Source organism: Choloepus didactylus, chromosome X, assembly GCF_015220235.1.
Source record: "Choloepus didactylus isolate mChoDid1 chromosome X, mChoDid1.pri, whole genome shotgun sequence".
NCBI lineage: Eukaryota > Metazoa > Chordata > Mammalia > Pilosa > Megalonychidae > Choloepus > Choloepus didactylus.
In genome coordinates, this window is record NC_051334.1 from 172882567 (window position 1) to 172900710 (window position 18144).

An 18144-nucleotide genomic window follows, 5' to 3' on the forward strand; every position below is an offset into this window, starting at 1 on the left:
AATAGAGAGAGGGAAAAATATGGCAAACATAATCCAAAGGATAAGATGGCCGATTCAAGAAATGCCTTCACGGTTTTAACGTTGAATGTAAATGGATTAAACTCCCCAATTAAAAGATATAGATTCGCAGAATGGATCAAAAAAAATGAACCATCAATATGTTGCATACAAGAGACTCATCTTAGACACAGGGACACAAAGAAATTGAAAGTGAAAGGATGGAAAAAAATATTTCATGCAAGCTACAGCCAAAAGAAAGCAGGTGTAGCAATATTAATCTCAGATAAAATAGACTTCAAATGCAGGGATGTTTTGAGAGACAAAGAAGGCCACTACATACTAATAAAAGGGGCAATTCAGCAAGAAGAAATAACAATCGTAAATGTCTATGCACCCAATCAAGGTGCCACAAAATACATGAGAGAAACATTGGCAAAACTAAAGGAAGCAATTGATGTTTCCACAATAATTGTGGGAGACTTCAACACATCACTCTCTCCTATAGATAGATCAACCAGACAGAAGACCAATAAGGAAATTGAAAACCTAAACAATCTGATAAATGAATTAGATTTAACAGACATATACAGGACATTACATCCCAAATCACCAGGATACACATACTTTTCTAGTGCTCACGGAACTTTCTCCAGAATAGATCATATGCTGGGACATAAAACAAGCCTCAATAAATTTAAAAAGATTGAAATTATTCAAAGCACATTCTCTGACCACAATGGAATACAATTAGAAGTCAATAACCATCAGAGACTTAGAAAATTCACAAATACCTGGAGGTTAAACAACACACTCCTAAACAATCAGTGGGTTAAAGAAGAAATAGCAAGAGAAATTGCTAAATATATAGAGACGAATGAAAATGAGAACACAACATACCAAAACCTATGGGATGCAGCAAAAGCAGTACTAAGGGGGAAATTTATAGCACTAAACGCATATATTAAAAAGGAAGAAAGAGCCAAAATCAAAGAACTAATGGATCAACTGAAGAAGCTAGAAAATGAACAGCAAACCAATCCTAAACCAAGTACAAGAAAAGAAATAACAAGGATTAAAGCAGAAATAAATGACATAGAGAACAAAAAAACAATAGAGAGGATAAATATCACCAAAAGTTGGTTCTTTGAGAAGATCAACAAGATTGACAAGCCCCTAGCTAGACTGACAAAATCAAAAAGAGAGAAGACCCATATAAACAAAATAATGAATGAAAAAGGTGACATAACTGCAGATCCTGAAGAAATTAAAAAAATTATAAGAGGATATTATGAACAACTGTATGGCAACAAACTGGATAATGTAGAAGAAATGGACAATTTCCTGGAAACATATGAACAACCTAGACTGACCAGAGAAGAAATAGAAGACCTCAACCAACCCATCACAAGCAAAGAGAGCCAATCAGTCATCAAAAATCTTCCCACAAATAAATGCCCAGGGCCAGATGGCTTCACAGGGGAATTCTACCAAACTTTCCAGAAAGAACTGACACCAATCTTACTCAAACTCTTTCAAAACATTGAAAAAAATGGAACACTACCTAACTCATTTTATGAAGCTAACATCAATCTAATACCAAAACCAGGCAAAGATGCTACAAAAAAGGAAAACTACCGGCCAATCTCCCTAATGAATATAGATGCAAAAATCCTCAACAAAATACTTGCAAATCGAATCCAAAGACACATTAAAAAATCATACACCATGACCAAGTGGGGTTCATTCCAGGCATGCAAGGATGGTTCAACATCAGAAAAACAATCAATGTATTACAACACATTAAAAACTCGAAAGGGAAAAATCAATTGATCATCTCAATAGATGCTGAAAAAGCATTTGACAAAATCCAACATCCCTTTTTGATAAAAACACTTCAAAAGGTAGGAATTGAAGGAAACTTCCTCAACATGATAAAGAGCATATATGAAAAACCCACAGCCAGCATAGTACTCAATGGTGAGAGACTGAAAGCCTTCCCTCTAAGATCAGGAACAAGACAAGGATGCCCGCTGTCACCACTGTTATTCAACATTGTGCTGGAAGTGCTAGCCAGGGCAATCCGGCAAGACAAAGAAATAAAAGGCATCCAAATTGGAAAAGAAGAAGTAAAACTGTCATTGTTTGCAGATGATATGATCTTATATCTAGAAAACCCTGAGAAATCAACGATACACCTACTAGAGCTAATAAACAAATTTAGCAAAGTAGCGGGATACAAGATTAATGCACATAAGTCAGTAATGTTTCTATATGCTAGAAATGAACAAACTGAAGAGACACTCAAGAAAAAGATACCATTTTCAATAGCAACTAAAAAAATCAAGTACCTAGGAATCAACTTAACCAAAGATGTAAAAGACCTATACAAAGAAAACTACATAACTCTACTAAAAGAAATAGAAGGGGACCTTAAAAGATGGAAAAATATTCCATGTTCATGGATAGGAAGGCTAAATGTCATTAAGATGTCAATTCTACCCAAACTCATCTACAGATTCAATGCAATCCCAATCAAAATTCCAACAACCTACTTTGCAGACTTGGAAAAGCTAGTTATCAAATTTATTTGGAAAGGGAAGATGCCTCGAATTGCTAAAGACACTCTAAAAAAGAAAAACGAAGTGGGAGGACTTACACTCCCTGACTTTGAAGCTTATTATAAAGCCACAGATGCCAAAACAGCATGGTACTGGCACAAAGATAGACATATAGATCAATGGAATCGAATTGAGAATTCAGAGATAGACCCTCAGATCTATGGCCGACTGATCTTTGATAAGGCCCCCAAAGTCACCGAACTCAGCCATAATGGTCTTTTCAACAAATGGGGCTGGGAGAGTTGGATATCCATATCCAAAAGAATGAAAGAGGACCCCTACCTCACCCCCTACACAAAAATTAACTCAAAATGGACCAAAGATCTCAATATAAAAGAAAGTACCATAAAACTCCTAGAAGATAATGTAGGAAAACATCTTCAAGACCTTGTATTAGGAGGCCACTTCCTAGACTTTACACCCAAAGCACAAGCAACAAAAGAGAAAATAGATAAATGGGAACTCCTCAAGCTTAGAAGTTTCTGCACCTCAAAGGAATTTCTCAAAAAGGTAAAGAGGCAGCCAACTCAATGGGAAAAAATTTTTGGAAACCATGTATCTGACAAAAGACTGATATCTTGCATATACAAAGAAATCCTACAACTCAATGACAATAGTACAGACAGCCCAATTATAAAATGGGCAAAAGATATGAAAAGACAGTTCTCTGAAGAGGAAATACAAATGGCCAAGAAACACATGAAAAAATGTTCAGCTTCACTAGCTATTAGAGAGATGCAAATTAAGACCACAATGAGATACCATCTAACACCGGTTAGAATGGCTGCCATTAAACAAACAGGAAACTACAAATGCTGGAGGGGATGTGGAGAAATTGGAACTCTTATTCATTGTTGGTGGGACTGTATAATGGTTCAGCCACTCTGGAAGTCAGTCTGGCAGTTCCTTAGAAAACTAGATATAGAGCTACCATTCGATCCAGCGATTGCACTCCTCGGTATATACCCGGAAGATCGGAAAGCAGTGACACGAACAGATATCTGCACGCCAATGTTCATAGCAGCATTATTCACAATTGCCAAGAGATGGAAACAACCCAAATGTCCTTCAACAGATGAGTGGATAAATAAAATGTGGTATATACACACGATGGAATACTATGCGGCAGTAAGAAGGAACGATCTGGTGAAACATATGACAACATGGATGAACCTTGAAGACATAATGCTGAGCGAAATAAGCCAGGCACAAAAAGAGAAATATTATATGCTACCACTAATGTGAACTTTGAAAAATGTAAAACAAATGGTTTATAATGTAGAATGTAGGGGAACTAGCAGTAGAGAGCAATTAAGGAAGGGGGAACAATAATCCAGGAAGAACAGATAAGCTATTTAACGTTCTGGGGATGCCCAGAAATGACTATGGTCTGTTAATTTCTGATGGTTGTAGTAGGAACAAGTTCACTGAAATGTTGCTATATTATGTAACTTTCTTGGGGGTAAAGTAGGAACATGTGGAAGTTAAGCAGTTATCTTAGGTTAGTTGTCTTTTTCTTACTCCCTTGCTATGGTCTCTTTGAAATGCTCTTTTATTGTATGTTTGTTTTCTTTTTAACTTTTTTTTTCATACAGGTGATTTGAAAAAAGAAGGGAAAGTTAAAAAAAAAAAAAAAAAAAAAAAGAAAAAAGACAAACAAGGGAAAAAAAAAAAAAAAAAGATGTAGTGCCCCCTTGAGGAGCCTGGGGAGAATGCAGGGGTATTCGCCTACCCCACCTCCATGGTTGCTAACATGACCACAGACATAGGGGACTGGTGGTTTGATGGGTTGAGCCCTCTACCATAAGTTTTACCCTTGGGAAGACGGTTGCTGCAAAGGAGAGGCTAGGCCTCCCTGTATTTGTGCCTAAGAGTCTCCTCCTGAATGCCTCTTTGTTGCTCAGATGTGGCCCTCTCTCTCTGGCTAAGCCAACTTGAAAGGTGAAATCACTGCCCTCCCCCCTACGTGGGATCAGACACCCAGGGAAGTGAATCTCCCTGGCAACGTGGAATATGACTCCCAGGGAGGAATGTAGACCTGGCACCGTGGGACGGAGAACATCTTCTTGACCAAAAGGGGGATGTGAAAGGAAATGAAATAAGCTTCAGTGGCAGAGAGATTCCAAAAGGAGCCGAGAGGTCACTCTGGTGGGCACTCTTATGCACACTTTAGACAACCCTTTTTAGGTTCTAAAGAATTGGGGTAGCTGGTGGTGGATACCTGAAACTATCAAACTACAACCCAGAACCCATGAATCTCGAAGACAGTTGTATAAAAATGTAGCTTATGAGGGGTGACAATGGGATTGGGAAAGCCATAAGGACCAAACACCACTTTGTCTAGTTTATGGATGGATGTGTAGAAAAGTAGGGGAAGGAAACAAACAGACAAAGGTACCCAGTGTTCTTTTTTACTTCAATTGCTCTTTTTCACTCTAATTATTATTCTTGTTATTTTTGTGTGTGTGCTAATGAAGGTGTCAGGGATTGATTTAGGTGATGAATGTACAACTATGTAATGGTACTGTAAACAATCGAAAGTACAATTTGTTTTGTATGACTGCGTGGTATGTGAATATATCTCAATAAAATGATGATAAAAAAAAAAAAAAAAAAAAAAAAGAAGAAATGCATGGGCAAAGGAAAGAATAAGGAAATTTTAAAAAATAACAGAAATTATGGTGGTGAAAACCAAAATAATGAGGAACAAAAATATAATAGAAGCATGCAACAGCAGACTTGAAGAGGCAGAAGAAAGGATCAGTGAACTAAAAGATAGAACAATCCAAATCATAAAATGAATAGAAAAAATTGAGCAATGTCTCAGGGATTTGAGTGACAGCATGACGCATACAAACATACATGTCATGGAAGTCCCAGAAAGAGAAGAGAAGGGAAAAAGGGGAGAAAGAAAATTTGAGTCAATAATGGCTGAAAAATTTCACCAACTCTTATGAAACACATAAATATACATGTCCAAGAAGCACAAAGTACTCCAGACAGGATAAACCCTAACACACCTACTCTGAGACATAAAATCAGAACTTCAAATGCCAAAGATAAAAAGAGAATTCTAAAGGCAGCAAAAGAAAAGTGATTCATCACATATAATGGATCCTTAATAAGTCTAAGTGCTGATTTTTCATCAGAAACCATGGAGGCAAGAAGGCAGGGATATGATATATTTAAGGTGCTGAAAGAGAAAAGCAGTAAACCAAAAATTCTTTATCTGGCAAAACTGTACTTCAAAAATGAGGGAGAATGAGCAAAAATCAGCAGTGTTTCTATAAACTAGTAATGACCTAACCAAGGAGGCAATTAACAAAAAAATTCCATTCACAATAGCAATGAAAAGAATCAAGTATCTAGGGGAGGCGGGGCAAGATGGCGGACTGGTGAGCTGTATGTTTTAGTTACTCCTCCAGGAAAGTAGGTAGAAAGCCAGGAACTGCGTGGACTGGACACCAAAGAGCAATCTGACTTTGGGCATACTTCATACAACACTCATGAACACGTCGAACTGCTGAGATCAGCGAAATCTGTAAGTTTTTGTGGTCAGGGGACCCACACCCCTCCCTGCCAGGCTCAGTCCCGTGGGAGGAGGGGCTGTCAGCTCCGGGAAGGAGAAGGGAGAACTGCAGTGGCAGCCCTTATTGGAAACTCATTCTACTGATCCAAACTCCAACCATAGATAGACTGAGACCAGACACCAGAGAATCTGAGAGCAGCCAGCCCAGCAGAGAGGAGACAGGCATAGAAAAAAACAGCATGAAAAACTCCAAAATAAAAGCGGAGGATTTTTGGAGTTCTGGTGAACATAGAAAGGGGAAGGGCAGAGCTCAGGCCCGAGCTCAGGCCCTGAGGCGCATATGCAAATCCCGAAGAAAAGCTGATCTCTCTGCCCTGTGGACCTTTCCTTAATAGCCCTAATTGCTTTGTCTCTTAGCATTTCAATAACCCATTAGATCTGTGAGGAGGGCCCTTTTTTTTTTCTTTCAATCCTTTTTTCTTTTTCTAAAACAATTACTCTAAGAAACCCAATACAGAAAGCTTCAAAGACTTGCAATTTGGGCAGGTCAAGACAAGAGCAGAACTAAGAGAGCTCTGAGACAAAAGGCAATAATCCAGTGGCTGAGAAAATTCACTAAACACCACAACTTCCCAAGAAAAGGGGGGTGTCCGCTCACAGCCATCATCCTGGTAGACAGGAAACACTCCTGCCCATCGCCAGCCCCATAGCCCAGAGCTGCCCCAGACAACCCAGTGTGACGGAAGTGCTTCAAATAACAGGCACACACCACAAAACTGGGTGTGGACATTAGCCTTCCCTGCAATCTCAGCTGATTTTCCCAGAGTTGGGAAGGTGGAGCAGTGTGAATTAACAAAGCCTCATTCAGCCATCATTTCAGCAGACTGGGAGCCTCCCTACACAGCCCAGCAGCCCAGAACTTCTGTGGGGGGAAGGCACTCACCTGTGACATAGCACAGTCATCCCTCAACAGAGGACCAGGGGGTGCATGGCCTGGAAGAGGGACCCACTTGCAAGTTTCAGGTGCCATACGCCAATACCAAGGACTTGTGGGTCAGTGGCAGAGACAAACTGTGGCGGGACTGAACTGAAGGATTAGACTATTGCAGCAGCTTTAAAACTCCAGGATCACCAGGGAGATTTGATTGTTAGAGCCATCCCCCCTCCCTGACTGCCCAGAAACACGCCCCATATACAGGGCGGGCAACACCAACTACACACGCAAGCTTGGTACACCAATTGGACCCCACAAGACTCACTCCCCCACTCACCACAAAGGCAAAGCAGGGGAGAACTGGCTTGTGGAGAACAGGTGGCTCGTGGACGCCACCTGCTGGTTAGTTAGAGAAAGTGTACTCCACGAAGCTGTAGATCTGATAAATTAGAGATAAGGACTTCAATTGGTCTACAAATCCTAAAAGAACCCTATCAAGTTCAGGAAATGCCAAGAGGCCAAAAACAACAGAAAATTATAAAGCATATGAAAAAACCAGACGATATGGATAACCCAAGCCCAAGCACCCAAATCAAAAGACCAGAAGAGACACAGCACCTAGAGCAGCTACTCAAAGAACTAAAGATGAACAATGAGACCATAGTACAGGATACAAAGGATATCAAGAAGACCCTAGAAGAGCATAAAGAAGACATTGCAAGACTAAATAAAAAAAAGATGATCCTATGGAAATTAAAGAAACTGTTTACCAAATTAAAAAGATTCTGGACACTCATAGTACAAGACTAGAGGAAGTTGAACAATGAATCAGTGACCTGGAAGATGACAGAATGGAAAATGAAAGCACAAAAGAAAGAATGGGGAAAAAATTGAAAAAGTCAAAACGGACCTCAGGGATATGATAGATAATATAAAGCATTAAGATATAAGACTCATTGGTGTTCCAGAAGGGGAAGAAAAGGGTGAAGGTCTAGGAAGAGTATTCAAAGAAATTGTTGGGGAAAATTTCCCAAATCTTCTAAACAACATAAATACACAAATCATAAATGCTCAGTGAACTCCAAATAGAATAAATCCAAATAAACCCACTCCAAGACATATTCTGATCACACTGTGAAACACGGAAGAGAAGGAGCAAGTTCTGAAAGCAGCAAGAGAAAAGCAATTCACCACATACAGAGGAAATAGCATAAGACTAAGTAGTGACTACTCAGCAGCCACCATGGAGGCGAGAAGGCAGTGGCACGATATATTTAAAATTCTGAGAAAAATTTCCAACCAAGAATACTTTATCCAGCAAAGCTCTCCTTCAAATTTGAGGGAGAGCTTAAATTTTTCACAAACAAGTGCTGAGAGAATTTGCTAACAAGAGACCTGCCCTACTGGAGATACTAAAGGGAGCCCTACAGACAGAGAAACAAAGAAAGGACAGAGAGACTTGGAGAAAGGTTCAGTACTAAAGAGATTCGGTATGGGTACAATAAAGGATATTAATAGACAGAGGGGAAAAATATATATGACAAACATAAACCAAAGGACAAGATGGCTGATTCAAGAAATGCCTTCACGGTTATAACGTTGAATGTAAATGGATTAAACTCCCCAATTAAAAGATATAGATTCGCAGAATGGATCAAAAAAAATGAACCATCAATATGTTGCATACAAGAGACTCATCTTAGACACAGGGACACAAAGAAATTGAAAGCGAAAGGATGGAAAAAAATATTTCATGCAAGCTACAGCCAAAAGAAAGCAGGTGTAGCAATATTAATCTCAGATAAAATAGACTTCAAATGCAGGGATGTTTTGAGAGACAAAGAAGGCCACTACATACTAATAAAAGGGGCAATTCAACAAGAAGAAATAACAATCATAAATGTCTATGCACCCAATCAAGGTGCCACAAAATACATGAGAGAAACACTGGCAAAACTAAAGGAAGCAATTGATGTTTCCACAATAGTTGTGGGAGACTTCAACACATCACTCTCTCCTATAGATAGATCAACCAGACAGAAGACCAATAAGGAAATTGAAAACCTAAACAATCTGATAAATGAATTAGATTTAACAGACATATACAGAACATTACATCCCAAATCACCAGGATACACATACTTTTCTAGTGCTCACGGAACTTTCTCCAGAATAGATCATATGCTGGGACATAAAACAAGCCTCAATAAATTTAAAAAGATTGAAATTATTCAAAGCACATTCTCTGACCACAATGGAATACGATTAGAAGTCAATAACCATCAGAGACTTAGAAAATTCACAAATACCTGGAGGTTAAACAACACACTCCTAAACAATCAGTGGGTTAAAGAAGAAATAGCAAGAGAAACTGCTAAATATATAGAGACGAATGAAAATGAGAACACAACATACCAAAACCTATGGGATGCAGCAAAAGCAGTGCTGAGGGGGAAATTTATAGCACTAAAAACATATATTAAAAAGGAAGAAAGAGCCAAAATCAAAGAACTAATGGATCAACTGAAGAAGCTAGAAAATGAACAGCAAACCAATCCTAAACCAAGTAGAAGAAAAGAAATAACAGGGATTAAAGCAGAAATAAATGACATAGAGAACAAAAAAACAATAGAGAGGATAAATATCACCAAAAGTTGGTTCTTTGAGAAGATCAACAAGATTGACAAGCCCCTAGCTAGACTGACAAAATCAAAAAGAGAGAAGACCCATATAAACAAAATAATGAATGAAAAAGGTGACATAACTGCAGATCCTGAAGAAATTAAAAAAATTATAAGAGGATACTATGAAAACTGTATGGCAAGAAACTGGATAATGTAGAGGAAATGGACAATTTCCTGGAAACATATAAACAACCTAGCCTGACCAGAGAAGAAATAGAAGACCTCAATCAACCCATCACAAGTAAAGAGATCCAATCAGTCATCAAATATCTTCCCACAAATAAATGCCCAGGGCCAGATGGCTTCACAGGGGAATTCTACCAAACTTTCCAGAAAGAAATGACACCAATCTTACTCAAAATCTTTCAAAACATTGAAGAAAATGGAACACTACCTAACTCATTTTATGAAGCTAACATCAATCTAATACCAAAACCAGGCAAAGATGCTACAAAAAGGAAAACTACTGGCCAATCTCTCTAATGAATACAGATGCAAAAATCCTCAACAAAATACTTGCAAATCGAATCCAAAGACACATTAAAAAAATCATACACCATGACCAAGTGGGGTTCATTCCAGGCATGCAAGGACGGTTCAACATAAGAAAATCAATCAATGTATTATAACACATTAAAAATTTGAAAGGGAAAAATCAAATGATCATCACAATAGGTGTTGAAAAAGCATTTGACAAAATCCAACATCCCTTTTTGATAAAAACACTTCAAAAGGTAGGAATTGAAGGAAACTTCCTCAATATGATAAAGAGCATATATGAAAAACCCACAGCCAGCATAGTACTCAATGGTGAGAGACTGAAAGCCTTCCCTCTAAGATCAGGAACAAGACAAGGATGCCCGCTGTCACCACTGTTATTCAACATTGTGCTGGAAGTGCTAGCCAGGGCAATCCGGCAAGACAAAGAAATAAAAGGCATCCAAATTGGAAAAGAAGAAGTAAAACAGTCATTGTTTGCAGATGATATGATCTTATATCTGGAAACCCCTGAGAAATCGACGATACAGCTACTAGAGCTAATAAACAAATTTAGCAATGTAGCGGGATAGAAGATTAATGCACATAAGTCAGTAATGTTTCTATATGCTAGAAATGAACAAACTGAAGAGACACTCAAGAAAAAGATACCATTTTCAATAGCGACTAAAAGAATCAAGTACCTAGGAATAAACTTAACCAAAGATGTAAAAGACCTATACAAAGAAAACTACATAACTCTAGTAAAAGAAATAGAAAGGGACCTTAAAAGATGGAAAAATATTCCATGTTCATGGATAGGAAGGCTAAATGTCATTAAGATGTCAATTCTACCCAAACTCATCTACAGATTCAATGCAATCCCAATCAAAATTCCAACAACCTACTTTGCAGACTTGGAAAAGCTAGTTATCAAATTTATTTGGAAAGGGAAGATGCCTCAAATTGCTAAACACACTCTGAAAAAGAAAAACGAAGTGGGAGGACTTACACTCCCTGACTTTGAAGCTTATTATAAAGCCACAGTTGTCAAAACAGCATGGTACAGGCACAAAGATAGACATATAGATCAATGGAATCGAATTGAGAATTCAGAGATAGACCCTCAGATCTATGGCCGACTGATCTTTGATAAGGCCCCCAAAGTCACTGAACTGAGTCATAATGGTCTTTTCAACAAATGGGGCTGGGAGAGTTGGATATCCATATCCAAAAGAATGAAAGAGGACCCCTATCTCACACCCTACACAAAAATTAACTCAAAATGGACAAAAGATCTCAATATAAAAGAAAGTACCATAAAACTCCTAGAAGATAATGTAGGAAAACATCTTCAAGACCTTGTATTAGGCAGCCACTTCCTAGACTTTACACCCAAAGCACAAGCAACAAAAGAGAAAATAGATAAATGGGAACTCCTCAAGCTTAGAAGTTTCTGCACCTCAAAGGAATTTCTCAAAAAGGTAAAGAGGCAGCCAGCTCAATGGGAAAAAAATTTTGGAAACCATGTATCTGACAAAAGACTGATATCTTGCATATATAAAGAAATCGTACAACTCAATGACAATAGTACAGTCGGCCCAATTATAAAATGGGCAAAAGATATGAAAAGACAGTTCTCTGAAGAGGAAATACAAATGGCCAAGAAACACATGAAAAAATGTTCAGCTTCACTAGCTATTAGAGAGATGCAAATTAACACCACAATGAGATACCATCGAACACCGATTAGAGTGGATGCCATTAAACAAACAGGAAACTACAAATGCTGGAGGGGATGTGGAGAAATTGGAACTCTTATTCATTGTTGGTGGGACTGTATAATGGTTCAGCCACTCTGGAAGTCAGTCTGGCAGTTCCTTAGAAAACTAGATATAGAGTTACCCTTCGATCCAGCGATTGCACTTCTCGGTATATACCCGGAAGATCGGAAAGCAGTGACACGAACAGATATCTGCACGCCAATGTTCATAGCAGCATTATTCACAATTGCCAAGAGATGGAAACAACCCAAATGTCCTTCAACAGATGAGTGGATAAATAAAATGTGGTATATACACACGATGGAATACTACATGGCAGTAAGAAGGAATGATCTTGTGAAACATATGACAACATGGATGAACCTTGAAGACATAATGCTGAGTGAAATAAGCCAGGCACAAAAAGAGAAATATTATATGCTACCACTAATGTGAACTTTGAAAATTGTAAAACAAATGGTTTATAATGTAGAGTATAAGGGAACTAGCAATAGAGAGCAATTAAGGAAGGGGGAACAATAATCCAAGAAGAACAGATAAGCTATTTAACGTTCTGGGGATGCCCAGGAATGACTATGGTCTGTTAATTTCTGATGGACATAGTAGGAACAAGTTCACAGAAATGTTGCTATATTAGGTAACTTTCTTGGGGTAAAGTAGGAACAGGTTGGAAGTAAAGCAGTTATCTTAGGTTAGTTGTCTTTTTCTTACTCCCTTGTTATGGTCTCTTTGAAATGTTCTTTTATTGTACGTTTTTTTTTTTAATTTTTTTTCATACAGTTGATTTAAAAAAGAAGGGAAAGTTAAAAAAAAAAGTTAAAAAATATGTAGCGCCCCCTTGAGGAGCCTGTGGAGAATGCAGGGGTATTGGCCTACCCCACCTCGATGGTTGCTAACATGACCACAGACATAGGGGACTGGTGGTTTGATGGGTTGAGCCCTCTACCATAGGTTTTACCCTTGGGAAGACGGTTGCTGCAAAGGAGAGGCTAGGCCTCCCTATAATTGTGCCTAAGAGCCTCCTCCCAAATGCCTCTTTGTTGCTCAGATGTGGCCCTCTCTCTCTAGCTAAGCCAACTTGAAAGGTGAAATCACTGCCCTCCCCACTACATGGGATCAGACACCCAGGGGAGTGAATCTCCCTGGCAACGTGGAATATGACTCCCGGGGAGAAATGTAGACCTGGCATCGTGGGACGGAGAACATCTTCTTGACCAAAAGGGGGGTGTGAAAGGAAATGAAATAAGCTTCAGTGGCAGAGAGATTCCAAAAGGAGCCGAGAGTTCACTCTGGTGGGCACTCTTACGCACAATTTAGACAACCCTTTTTAGGTTCTAAAGAATTGGGGTAGCTGGTGGTGAATACCTGAAACTATCAAACTACAACCCAGAACCCATGAATCTCGAAGACAATTGTATAATAATGTAGCTTATGAGGGGTGACAATGGGATTGGGAAAGCCATAAGGACCGCACTCCACTTTGTCTAGTTTATGGATGGATGAGTAGAAAAATAGGGGAAGGAAACAAACAAACAAACAGACAAAGGTACCCAGTGTTCTTTTTTACTTCAATTGCTCTTTTTCACTCTAATTATTATTCTTGTTATTTTTGTGTGTGTGCTAATGAAGGTGTCAGGGATTGATTTAGGTGATGAATGTACAACTATGTAATGGTACTGTGAACAATCAAATGTACGATTTGTTCTGTATGACTGCGTGGTATGTGAATATATCTCAATAAAATGAAGATAAAAAAATAAAAAAAAGAATCTAGTATCTAGGAATGAACTTAACTAAGGATGTAAAAGACCTGTACACAGAAAACCACAACACATTGCTAAAAGAAATCAAAGAAGACCTAAACAGGTTGAAAGACATTCCATGTTAATGGATAAGAAGACTAAATGTCATTATTATGTCAATTCTGCTTTAATTGATCTAGAGATTCAACACAATGCCAATCAAAATTCCAATAGCCTACTCTGCAGAATTGGAAAATCTAGTTATCAAATTTATTTGGAAGGGAAAAGGGCCTTGAATAGCCAAAAATATCCTAAAAAAGAAGTGGGAGGACTTACACTTCCTGACTTTAAAGCTTATTATAAAGCCACAGTGGTCAAAACAGCATGGTACTGGCACAAAAATAGACATATTGATCAACGGAATCAAATTGAGAGTTCAGAAATAGATCCTCAGATCTATGGTCAATTGATTTTTTTAGAAGGTTTTTCATAATTTTTTTTTCATTTTTTATTATAGAATATGACATATGTACAAAAAGTTACAACTTTCCAAGTGCAATTTAACAAGTAGTTAGCAAATTTCAAAGAATATTATGGGTTACAAGTCCACAGTTTCAGTTATTTCCTTATGAAATATAACATGTATACAAAAAGGTAATATCTTTCAAAGTATGATTTAACAAGTAAATATATAGGAAATTTCCAAAGTTATTATGAGTCATAATATCATATAAAACATTATATAATATGAGTTATAGTACCATAGTTTGTTATTTCCTTATTGTGAAATATATATACAAAAAGGTACAGCTTTCAAATAACCATTTAGCAAGTAACTATAGAACAAATTTCAAAGGATGCCATGGGCTACAGTTCCACCATTTCAATTCTTTCCTTCTAACTATTCTAATACCCTAGCAACTAAGAAAAAGAAAATTATATAAAGATTCAGTATTCATAATCCTTTGTTAAATTCCAACTTGTCCTTTGCTACCCCTTCCTCTAGTTCAATCACTTTTCCAATCTTTAGGGATATCTGGGCAGTGACCACCCTAATTTGTTCATGTTGAAAAGGGGTGTCAACTTTATAAACAAAGGGGACACATCTAGTTGATGTTCTTGAAGAGGCTATTGCCTCTGGGTTTGGGGACTTAGCTGGCATAGGAGAACTCTGAAGGATCTAATTTTCTGACAAGTAAACTTAGTGAGTGAAAACTTTATAGAGTCTCAGATAGGGACCTGGGCACTCTTTAAGGTTTTTGGGACTACTGTTGACTTGGGCTTATCATACTGTGGTCATTTGGAATATCTAGGTGAGGCTTGCATAGGAGTAGCCTCCAGGACAAACCCCTGACTCTATCTGAATTCTCTTATCCTCTAAAACCTTATTTTGTTGCCTTTCTTTTCCCCTTTTGGTAAAAAAGCATCCTCAATCCCTCAGTGCCAGGGTCAGGCTCATTCCCGGAATCCATGTCCCACATCTCCAGGAAGGCTTATTCATCTTGGGCGTCCTGTGCCATGTCGGGGGGAGGGTGATGAATTTATTTGCAGAGTTAGGCTTACAGGAAGTCCACATTTCAGCAACAAAAGAGGTTCTCTGGAGGTGACGCCTAGGCATAGTTACAGGTGTGCTTAGCCTCCTCTCTACAGTCATTGGTTTCATCTGAGCAAGCCTCAATATCAAGGGCTTGACTTAAAAGTAGGGGGCTCCGAAGTTCACATAGCATATGTTATATCCATGATAATCCATCCATATCTCACATTATCATCACCTGGTTGTACAATCCTCATCACTCTCCATTATAAGCAATTCTCATGGCCCAAAATATCTCATAGCTCTTGTCAGCACATAATTATTTATCCCTAGTATTTGTGTAATGCTAGTATGGTATTCCTATTAATTATAGTCCCTAGTATGAAATTTTTAGATTTTTTCCCATACACCTTCTGTTGTCAACTCTCTATGATAATGTCATACCTTAGAAGTATATCATGCAAGAGCCTATCCCTACTTGTGATGCTGATCTGTGGGAAACATGCCTTTAAACAACCCCTTTCATTCCAATTTTCTGTCAATACAGCTTTGATACTTATAATCACATTAACAAACTATCATCACCCCTATCCATTACCATACCTTTGAATTCACCATCATTAACATATTTGAACATATTAGATTATCCTTTCCCCTCACTAACTACTGTCTATTACTGGGTCCCCAATTTTCTTATAAGACATTAATTTTACATTGCTCAGATAGTTCATAGAAGTGGTAACATATGATATCTCTTTTTTGTGTCTGAGTTATTTCACTCAGAATTGTATCCATGTTGCCATATGTTTCATGGCCTTGTTGATTCTTACTGCTGCATAGTATTCCATCATATGTATATTCCACATTTTGTTGATCCACTCATCTGCTGTGGACACTTGAATTGTTCCCATCTTTTGGCAATTGTGAACAATGCTGCTATGAACATCAGTGTACAAATATCTGTTCATGTCACGGCTTTCAAATCTTTTGAGTATATACTGAGAAGTGGAATTACCGGGACATAGGGTAATTCAGTATCTAGTTTTGTGAGAAACCACCAAACTATCTTCCAGAGTGGCTGTACAGTCCCACCAGCAATGAATAAGAGTTCCAATTTCTCCACATCCTCTCTAGCATTTGTAGTTTCCTGTATGTTTGATGGCAGCCATTCTTAGTGGTGTGAGATGATATCTCATTATGGTCTTGATTTGCAAAATGACCAAAAATGAACATTTTTTCATGTGTTTTTTTAGCCATTTGTATTTCTTCTTTGGAAAATTATCTTTTCATACCTTTTGCCCATTTTATAATTGGGCTGTTTGTACTATTGTCGTTGAGTTGTAGGATTTCTTTATATGTGCAAGATATCAGTCCCTTATCAGATACATAGTTTCCAAATATTTTCTCCCATTACATTGACTGCCTCTTCACCTTTTTGACAAATTCCTTTGAGGTACAGAAGCTTTTGATTTTCAGGAGTTCCCATTTATCTATTTTTTCTTTCATCGTTTGTGCTTTGGGTGTAAGGTCTAAGAAGCAACCTCCTAATGCTAGGTCTTGAAGATGTTTCCCTCCATTATCTTCTAGGAGTTTTATGGCAGTTTGTCTCTTATATTGAGTTCTTTTATCCACTTTGAGCCAATTTTGTATAGGGTGTGAGGTAGGGGTACTCTTTCATTCTTTTTGTTATGGCTATCCAGTTCTCCCAGCCACATTTGTTGAAGAGACTGTTCTGTTCCAATTCAGTGGATTTGGGGACCTTATCAAAAATCAGACTACCATATATCTGAGGGTCTATTTCCAAACTCTCAATTTGATTCCATTGATCAATATTTCTATCTTTATTCCAATACCATGTTGTTTTGACCACTTTAGCTTTATAGTAGGCTTCAAAGTCTGGAAGTGTAAGTCCTCCCAGTTCATTCTTGTTTTTAGGGTGTTTTTGACAATTTGAGGCCCCTTCCCTTCCAAATAAATTTGATAACTAGCTTTCCAAGTCTGCAAAGTAGGTTGTTGGAATTTGGATTGGGATTGTGTTGAATCTGTGGATCAGTTTGGGTAGAATTGACATGTTAACAATATTTAGTTTTCCTATCCATGAGCATGGAATATTTTTCCACATATTTAGGTCCTTTTTTATTTCTTTTAATAAAATTTTGTAATTTTCTGTGTAGAGGTCTTTTACATCATTGGTTAAGTTTATTCCTAGGTACTTGATTTTTTTAGTTGTTATTGTGAATGGAATATTTTTTTATTGCCTCTTCAGTTAGGTCATTACTAGTGTATAGGAACAATACCAACTTATGTGCATTAATCTTGTATCCCACCACTCTGCTGAATTTGTTTATTAGTGCAAGTGGCTTTGTGGTCAAATTCTCAGGATTTTTCAAATATAAGATCATATCATCTGCAAATAATGACAGTTTAACTTCTTCCTTTCCAATTTGGATACCTTTTATATCTTTATCTTGCTGAATTGCTCTGGCTAGCACATTTAGCACAATGTTGAATAATAGAGGTGACAGTGGGCATCCTTGTCTCATTCCCAATATTAGGGGGAAGGCTTTCAGCCTCTCACCACTGAGTACTATACTGGCTATGGGTTTTTCATAGATGCCCTTTATCATATTGAGGAAGTTTCCTTCAATTCCTAACTTCTGAAATGTTTTTATCAAAAAGGTATGCTGAATTTTGTCAAATGCTTTTTTCAGCATCTATCGAGATGATCATTTGATTTTTTTCCTCTTCTGATTTGTTAATATGTGGAATTACATTGATTGAGTTTCTTATGTTGAACCACCCTTGCATTCCAGAAATGAACCCCACTTGGTCATGTTGTATA